Genomic DNA, 9,582 nt, shown 5'->3' on the forward strand with positions numbered 1-9,582 from the left:
ATAGTGTTGGTTCTATAAGCGATTGCACAACGAAAAAAAGAGAATAAGTGTGACTAAGTGCGGAAAAAGTTGGTTAACTGCTGCCGAAGTTTTTGCGAAATGCGCTCATTTACAATTGCATCGCTTAGGGCATTCCAAGCCTCAATTGCTGCTGGTAAGAAAGATTTGTTAAAGGAGTTAGTGGTGCCATATAAGCACTGAAGGCGTTGGGTGTTAAAAAGGCACCGCGACGAACAGGTTGGGGTTATCAGGAGTGTAGTGTGGAGGTCTGTGGAATTAAAGAAAAGTGAGTCGAAGAGACAAAGTCGAGCGCATTTCCGGCGGAATATCAGTGCGGGGATTCCGAGGCATGCTTTGATGTTGCTGATGGGGTGGGGAGGGCTATAGCTGGAAGCGATAAAGCTAGCGGAGGGGTTCTGCACAGTTTCGAGGGTTTTGAATAAATACGCTTGGTGAGGGTTACCGATGGATGGTGCACAAGGACATGAGGCAAGCCGAGAGATTTGGATGCATCAGCAGCAAGTTTTTATGATGTGTTCGGACCGTGATAATTTTTTTTGTGATGAGAACTCCCAGAAAACGGTATGATTCTGTCGAAGAGAGGGTGAGAGAGCCTATTGTATATGCATGGGTTATACCAGAACGTTTTTGTGTTATTTGCATGAGTTTCCACTTATCAATGTTTCGTTTTATTAAATATTTTGAGCCCCACTTTTCTATTTCATTAAGATCTTGTTGAAGTAGTTCTGCATCAGTGTTGCATTCTATCCTGCGGTACAATACGCAGTCGTCCGCGAAGAGGCGAATGGAAGATGAAATTCCGTTAGGCAGATCGTTTATGAAAAACGTATGACAATCGTATGTAAAACATGACAATCGTATATTTTTAGCAGATTAAAAAAACGACGGGTAAAAAAGGCTGTACCAGCAAAAATAATTAGAAGTCAAATCTTTCTCATTCATATATCTTGACAATGCTATCACCGATACTTATGCAGTGTTTTAGTAAAACGCGGAATTTACTTATATTTACTGTGTTGTGACTGTATTTCGCCGGCACTCTATATTTCAGGGCTTCTGTCAAAGGGAACCAATATTATGAATGTTATTGCGATGGCCTGCCTTTTCGGACTCTCTTTTTCCAAGGCTATCGAACAAAACGAAAAGTACCACTTCAGTAATGTAAGAACTAGTGCTTATATACTGATGTATTCATTGAAGTTCTAAATATCCTTATTTAGCAAGTAATATTTTTCGCCATTTATTCCTATGAATGCTGGGGGGTTTTGCTATACAAATGGAGCATTGTTTTTAGGTTGTGGCCACATTATTTTACACTTTGAAGACAGTAAGTTTCAGGGCATCGAACAGCTCTTTATAATGCGGTGCATGCGAAAGAACAAGTAGTCAACTGTGCAGCAAATATCCCAATACTCTCTGTGCCACAGTGTTTCACCGCTGCTGTGGATTTAGTGAGTGCACAGAGCCATCACCAAATATCGTATAGGCCGCAATAATAAAAATTTTAAAGCAACTCTCGTTGTAAAATGTGGGAATTCGTCGTACGCACATTGATGACGCTGTGCCTAGGGTGTCCCGCAACCGCGGGTGCACAAGTGCGGCGTGTTTGAGCCAGATCCAGAAACCAAAACTAAGTCGGATAAAACTGCAGTTACAATAAAATCTCGGCACCTTTCACTAAAAAAGAGGGCAACAAAATAGTTGATATAACGCCCTGAAAACGTGTACACAGATGGCACTTTGTATCAAAAATGTAGCAGCACCGGCTCTGTCACGGATGAAATTGAGCCAAAAACATTCTTCCAATGGGAGTTAGCTTTTCGCTTGACTGCTCAGAGAGATTCGTGCGTGTTTTCGGGAGATTTTTGTTTGCTTTTCGGAGCTGGCCTACTATAAATTCGGAAGGCAATTTCTGATTCTTCAAGAATTTCGAAAAGAGTACAGCGAGATTTTCGAGGACAATGACTCTTCCCTCATTCAAAAGATTTATGGTTGTGCCGGCATCACCTGTAGCTTTTCCTCTTTTCATGAACTTGAAAGCCTTTCTTACCTCCTCGTTTGTTACTAACGGCACATCGCATGTTAAGTGCACTCTTACCTCTCAACAATCCAGCGGGCATTTTTATATTTATCTTAGTGGTACTATGCTTCTTTGAAATGATAGTTTTATCTCAGGGCACACTTTTTGTGATGTCACTAATATTAATCAAAGGTTTTAAATTATGGTTTTTTGTTTTTATCGCCGCATGTATCACATTTAAAAATTTCTCGTTAAAGTTGAACTGTTTTAAACCATGAGCTTTTGGAAAGAATGATAGGCATTATAATTATTACTTTTTTCACCTAATCTACGATAATCCCGGGCATTCCTTGTTTACGAAGGATTGCTTTACCCCGTTCGGTAGGGAATGCTAAGTCATAACATGTGAAAAGTTTTTCAAAGAACTTGTATGCAGTGTTTGCGCCTTTTTTGTTGAGTACACCCCTGCAATCTGTATTATAAGTAAGTAAATCGGTTCATACAGTTTCATCAATCCTATGGATCAGCTCATGACGTTTATTTTGAATTTTTCGGGATAGTGGAAACAAAAAATAATAAGCAAGTGATAACTTGTGTCAAGTGATAAGACACCTGCCACAATATCAGGTGAATACAGATTAAAATGCAGAATTCCAATAATTTAGTTATTTTCCCTGTGAGTCGTGATGCATTACCGTAACACGGCCGCTCGATGGAGCGGCAGTGTCTTAGTAATAAAACTCGGGAAAGCAAAGGAGTTAGTGAGCTCACTAATAAGTAACAATGAAGCATTCTGTGCCCTCATATTTATATTTAAGTCACCCATAATTAAAAATGTACTGCAGTCACTGTAGAGGGGACACAAGAGTCTTAATATGATCAGAAATCCCGGGCCACCTCCTCAAAGCGCAAAACGAGGTGAGGGGGTGAATCATGCAGTCTATACGTGGATTCGTGGCGCCTTGGCGTTTTTTCAACAGAGATGAAATCATTGGGGGGTCCAGTCATTTGAAAGCGAGTGTCCCGTTGTGTTCTTTTAGCATGCGGTTCGATCTAGTCCCAGGCGTTGGGAAAACGAGTGCTCCGGTGTTTTAGTACTGTGATTATGACTACGTAATGCGGCGAATGGCGAGAGCCTGAGCCACTAATGGGCTTCGCGACAAAACATTGGGTTTATTCCCAAAGGATGAGCAATAGAGAAGAGCGCGGGTAGAGGAAGCAATATTCCAAATTAAACATTCCCCTTTGAAGTTAATGACAGAAAATTCTGTCATTGCCTTATGCGCTATTGTATGCTGAAAACTTCAGGGGACGTGGACACCCCTCCCATTAGAACACGTCAGCCCGTTAGATACGTAATTGGGGTAAATGGAGCATTATAATCCCGCAGCCATGCCTTCGTAAAAAGCAAAATACCAATGTAGGCGAAATAAATTCAAATAGACTCCACGAATCATCTGGTTTGTCTTTGAGGCTTTGCGCGTTTAAATACAATAGAAAGCATTTGGCAACGATAGTAAAACTTATTATTTAGAGTACACACATGTAGCGGCATCATCGCGATCGCAATCATCAGCGCCACTATCATCATCCACATCCTTTCACCACTATCATCATCAGTGGGCTGGCACATCAGCAGTGCCACGCGCCTCGCGAGAAGGAAGAGATCGAACACGACCGTGCAGCTGGGCGGCAGCTTGTCCACGCCGCTCCCACTCCTGGCCGGGCCTACGCGCACCAATAAAGTGTGGGAAGCCTCATCAACCACAACGACCGAGTCTGCTTCCTACAAGTGGTGACCCGGAGGTTCCGCGCCTGATACCCGGCCAGCGGCACACCGACATGGTGACGTGGGGGGACCCGCCGATACCAGCGTTCGAGCCACGGCACCTCAGGGGATGGTTCTTTAAATTCGAGGCTACCCTCTTGCTAAACCACGTCACTGTACAGCCTCTGAAGAACTCCATCCTTTGGGAGAAGCTTCCGCCCGAGCTCCGCTGCGTCCTCGTCCTCCCACCGCCCAGCGCCACCCCCTACGATGACCTTCGCGCTGCCGTGCTCGCGCACTACGGCCTCACGGACGACCTGTTTCGGCCCGCACCAGAGGAGGTACACGCACGCTCTCCGCACACACAGCAGCCGCTCATTGTACCCTCTGCGCTATCGCCTTCGTCCGCGGCCACTAGTATCGGCCACCTAGACGCCACCTCCAGCGCGGCAGCCGCCCCTACACCGACGACACTTGTAGCAGACGACGTCACGGAAAAGTCACAGCCCGCCTCGGCCCCTTCTACCGCCTCATGCGGGGGCTCTGGTGAGCTATTTTCCGGTGTTACCACGAAATCCGTTCCAACCTCATCGCCCGCTACGCCACCATCGCTCGTCATATGCCCCGCTAAGTTGACAGACTGCCCTGCTCCACTGCAGTCGCAGCATGACTCACGCGAGACGTACGTCGTGGCATCCAAAGCCAAGCCAGACGAACTGACGTCTCTCATAGTGCCGCCGTCAACGCCTAAGCCGAAATCTCAAGGGAGTGAAGCCGCTAACCATGCCGACAACGTTCCGGCTTCCCAACCCTTAGAACAACACACCCAAATCCTTGCTGAAGAGCCCGTTGACAAGGCATCTACGACTACAGCGCAGCTGCACGCGTTGCAAGAGCTTTCTCGCGTCCACGACCAGCAAGCGCTCACAAAGCCCGACGCTCCGGTAGCACGCGCCCAAGTGCGTAACGGCTCTATGTCACCACCAGTTCAGCGTGCTTCCGCCAAGCGGCACCGACATCGCCCTAAGCACCTGTTGCCAAGACAAGCTGCATCACGAGCACTCCTGAGGCGCACTCAAACAAGCCATCAGCGCGGTCCTGCCCAGCACCGTTCATACACGCGCTGTCAACGGCAACTGCTGTTTTGGGCCCATCATCGCCATTCCGGGTCTCGGGCGCCTCGAACTCACGCCACGAGGCGGCTGCACCCGAACCAGTGCTCAAAACGTCGCCGTCAAGGCTATAAACCTGCTCGTACTAGCAGCCGAACGCAAGCGGACATTCGTCACAAAGGGCTGCGCGTAGAGCGCCCGTTCTGCAAACATCGCCTTGTCGTCCGCGCAGCGGCCGCAGCTCGCGTTACTCTTTCTTCGGGGCTGCTCCACCCTGCGCCAACCCGTCCCAACCCCCACTCCCAGCCTCGTCCACCAGAGGTTTCCCCACATTCCGGACGCTATCTCGCCGACGACCAGGACCGTGCCGTTAGTCAATCCCTGCCACTTGACCACTGCCTGCGCACGGACTCTTCCTGACAACGGACAAATTGTGCATACCTGTACATAGTTTGTTTCCCGCCACACTTGTTATACATCTGTCATCTTAACGCGCTACGCGCTAGGGGGGGAGCCCTGTAGCGGCATCATCGCGATCGCAATCATCAGCGCCACTATCATCATCCACATCCTTTCACCACTATCATCATCAGTGGGCTGGCACATCAGCAGTGCCACGCGCCTCGCGAGAAGGAAGAGATCGAACACGACCGTGCAGCTGGGCGGCAGCTTGTCCACGCCGCTCCCACTCCTGGCCGGGCCTACGCGCACCAATAAAGTGTGGGAAGCCTCATCAACCACAACGACCGAGTCTGCTTCCTACACACATAATAATCAGCACTCGCTTCACAAACGCGCATTCAGGAATTTGTAGTGTAAAGACAACTACGTATGAACGACCATAATTTGCGCCAGCACCTAGGTCACCTTGTTCAGGCCTGCCATGCTAGCAATGCGCGAAGCGGGAGCTTGCTCGTTTAGCCACGTGACCACTTTGTATCTAGCTCCCCGCGCAAATTTTCAATTCACCTGTTATTTTTTCGTTCTGATCCGTGGCACAAAGAAGTTGTTTACTCTGCCACCTAAATTTCTCGTTAAGGTGACAAGGCAACATGAGTCGAAACCGAGGTCCTTCGTAGTCATTCTCATTTTCCAAGCTTATGGGTGTAAATTGTTACTTTTTTTCTGCTGTACAAATTGAACGAGAATTTTTTTACTGATCAGGTCGTGTGATGAGCACTCTCTGGCATACATCTATTTTGCAAGAAGCATAGGGAAGTATTTTGGCGCGATAAATAGCGGCACACCCAGCAAGTAGGCTCCCGGCCGTTGTGCAAAAGCAGTTGTTTGGTATGTAAAGACACGCAGGCCGCGAGGGTCGCAATCAGCACACAGTCGGACTTTTGATAATCTGTACGTGGTTGATTGGAATGTTACTCGTCCAATTTAGTTTACCTCTTGTATTGTGGCGGTTGCAATATGAAGTACACCGGACGAACTGATGGACCTTTATGAATGACGTTCAACAATCACAACTCTCACACTAAACCACTCCCAAAACTTCCCTTGTCCAGACACCTAGCGACGCAAAATTACTCTATTGATGAAAATGAAGTCACACTACTACAAAGCACATTTTCTAGCTGTAGGGCGCAAGAACAATATGTATTCCTTAATCTATAAATTTATTACCCTGAATGAAGGTCTTTATGAGAGTCCTGGAACAAGGGCTGTTTTTTGTACGCTGCATGACCGTTGAGACACTGTCACCACACGACATACAAGAATACAAGACATTGTAGTTTTGTCTTTTTTCTATGCCTACGTTAGGCCCTTCGTTTGCATCGGCCTTTTCCGAGGTAGGTATTGCAAGGTCTGAGGTGCGCACGCAGCTAATTTCTCCCGTTTTGAGATTGTGCATTGTAATGCCAACACCCTATCGCTATATTCAGCGGTCACTATAATCGTCTGGTCCTCTTTCGACCCCCCCCCCCGAAAACACTTCCCCACCATCCCCTCTTTTTTATTCTTTTTTCTCGTTTTCTTATTTCAACGTTGAGCAAGCAGAACCCGTCTTCTTTATAGACAGGTTGTACTCATTGCATTTTAGGTTACCATATCGCATAGCTAGGGTTCTGAGTTTTCGGACCATACTTTCGAGCAAATTTGGAGGGCGTTTTACAGAGTTGTATTATTTTTGCAGATTCGGTGTTTTTCGGAGCGTCGTTTCAGGGTACACAGAATTCGGAGTGTTTCGGATTATCAGGGTCGTAGTGAGTTGATATTTAAGAAATGCCATGTACAGCAACAAAAGAAATCAAACAGCAGAGACATTTTTATTGCAGAGTCAATATCTGCAACATTCGTGGTGACATCCACTTACAACTTGTAGTATATGCAGGCATATTTTCTAATGTTAGTTTCTGTCACAGTAGCAAGCTGCTGCCGAATGACCAGTGAAACATTAAAAATGCTCTTTAGACATTCGCACTAGATATGGCAAGACCCAGCAAATCCATTGCACAACGTAAAAGGTTCGGCCAATCTCGTGTATGCATCCGCCAAAACTGCAGCGGCACCAAAATTTCCTTCACACCGTAGGCCTGATACGTCAAGAACTCTCTTTCTAGCTGGGTAATATCATGCCCTCGCTGCAGTACCAGTGTGAACAGGGGCTTGTAGATCTGGCACACGTGAGGTAGTTTTGGCATCTTGAAGTGCAGAGGTGCGCTGCCTGACACGAAACGTAGGACAGGGTTAATACCACAAAAACAGACAAGGTGAGGCGCAACACCTTGTCCTTCACACCGTTTGCATTCACGTTCGGGTTGACGATCTGCACCGTATGCCAAAACGAATCGCTGGTGTATTGCAAGTCGTCCGCAATATTTCGTTTGACCGTCTAGCTTCACTTCTCGGGTAGAGCACCGTAGTACTTATGGAAGCTGTTAATAGCATACAAGCGATTCTCCTCGTCAACAATGTCAAGCATGCAGTTGATTTCCCCGCCAATCTCGTCACTTAGGTGTGGCTTCATTGGCTTAGCAGTGCCTTCAGGCGCACAGCAAGTAGAAAATAGACCTCATGCACCAATGTAGATGCAGCTTCTAGTTGCTTGATTATGGAGAGCACTTCATTCAAGGTTTCTTTAGGAATCTGAGCTTAACAAGCAGGTCTTGCAGAAAGCTAGGTGTCACCACAAACGCTTTCAGCCTGTCAGACTTCTTCCCTTTAAATTATCACTCGTTAGAAATTCCACAATAGCGCGCCAGTACTCGAGGACGTCAACAAGAGCTTCATAAAACGAAATCCATCTAGATGGGCTGACAATTGATGAGCACTTCAGCTCAATGTTCATGCTCGCACACAGGGAACCAAACGTACGGCGAAGTTCTCTGGATCTCTTCAAAAGCGCAGGGAAATACACAACGAAGTAAAGAGCTCCCTAGAAGCAATCCACCTTCCGTACCCTTTCAAAGATATTGTTCAGAAGATGACACGATCTTTAAAATGCAGACCACGAAATTCCGTGTGTGACTACTGCATGTCCCTGTGACGTTTCTGCATGTATGAAGCAGAATCCGAGCACAGGACAAAAACATCACTGAGGGACTTGGCAAGTTTTTGAAGAACCTCTTGTATCAGCATTTTAATAGACACGGCATGGCACTGTTCTAGAACTTGTAAATCGGCCATCAAGGTCCGGCGGCCAGGTACTTTGTCGTTGTAGAAAGTCACTAACACCGCCAATGCTGGCCTACCACGGAGCTCTGGTCTTTCGTCTATGGTTAGAGATATCGGGTGGGTCTTGACTGCTTCCTAGATTGTCTCGTGGTCATGCTCGTAGAAGTCTGGTAGGTATTGTTGGTACATTTGGGCGCTTGATGGCATTGTCCGTGCAGCTGGGCACTTGTCCCGGAACAGGCTGCCAAGCGGCCCATTCGTCTGATGGAGCGGAATCCCTGCTTGGCAAAGCGCGAGGCAGAACGTGTGCGTACTGTCATCAGCTGCCTCCCTGCGAATCTTTCTTCTTGTCAAGCAATGCTCCATCGAGCTTTGGTGAGATGACTGACCTAAGTAGAGAGAGAGAGAGAGAAAGATATATATATATATATATATATATATATATAGAGAGAGAGAGAGAGAGAGAGAGAAAGAGAGAAAACTTTGATGAATACTGAAGAGGTTAGCCCCACAAATGGTGGGGCCTGCTACTTTAGATGGGGTTCAACATAGTGCAGTGCAGAAAAAAGAAAAGGCGAAGGCGTCCGCAGCCACAATGAATAAGCAGAACAAGAAAATAAAATCACTTCAAACCGTATAAAAAATTACAGCAGCAGGACAAATAATCTCAGGAACCCAAGGTTAATGAACATCGATTAATCCCATGTCAGACCGAAAAGTTAACAAAGCCTTGGTCCCTGGTGCCGCGTCAATGTGGTTTTGCCATGGACAAAAAAAGTGATGCAGCTCTATAGAGTTTTCACGTAGCAGTCATACTGCTAGAGGTTTTTAGTTTCGCGTTGAGTTGCATGTTGCGGGCAGTAACACAAGACATGCCGTATGTCTTCTCTCACAGAGCACACAAAGCACAATGGCGAGTCAGCCCAGCCTATCTTAAAAAGAAAATTACCAGTGACGGCAACGTTCAGGCGTAGTCGGTGAAGGACACCTTCAGTTTCCTTTTGTAGAACCATATTTTTTTCGAATTTATTACAGCA

The sequence above is a fragment of the Haemaphysalis longicornis genome, unplaced genomic scaffold (assembly GCF_048455015.1).
Source record: "Haemaphysalis longicornis isolate Haplotype H1 unplaced genomic scaffold, Haemaphysalis longicornis Haplotype H1 scaffold_13, whole genome shotgun sequence".
NCBI classification, from domain to species: Eukaryota; Metazoa; Arthropoda; class Arachnida; order Ixodida; family Ixodidae; genus Haemaphysalis; species Haemaphysalis longicornis.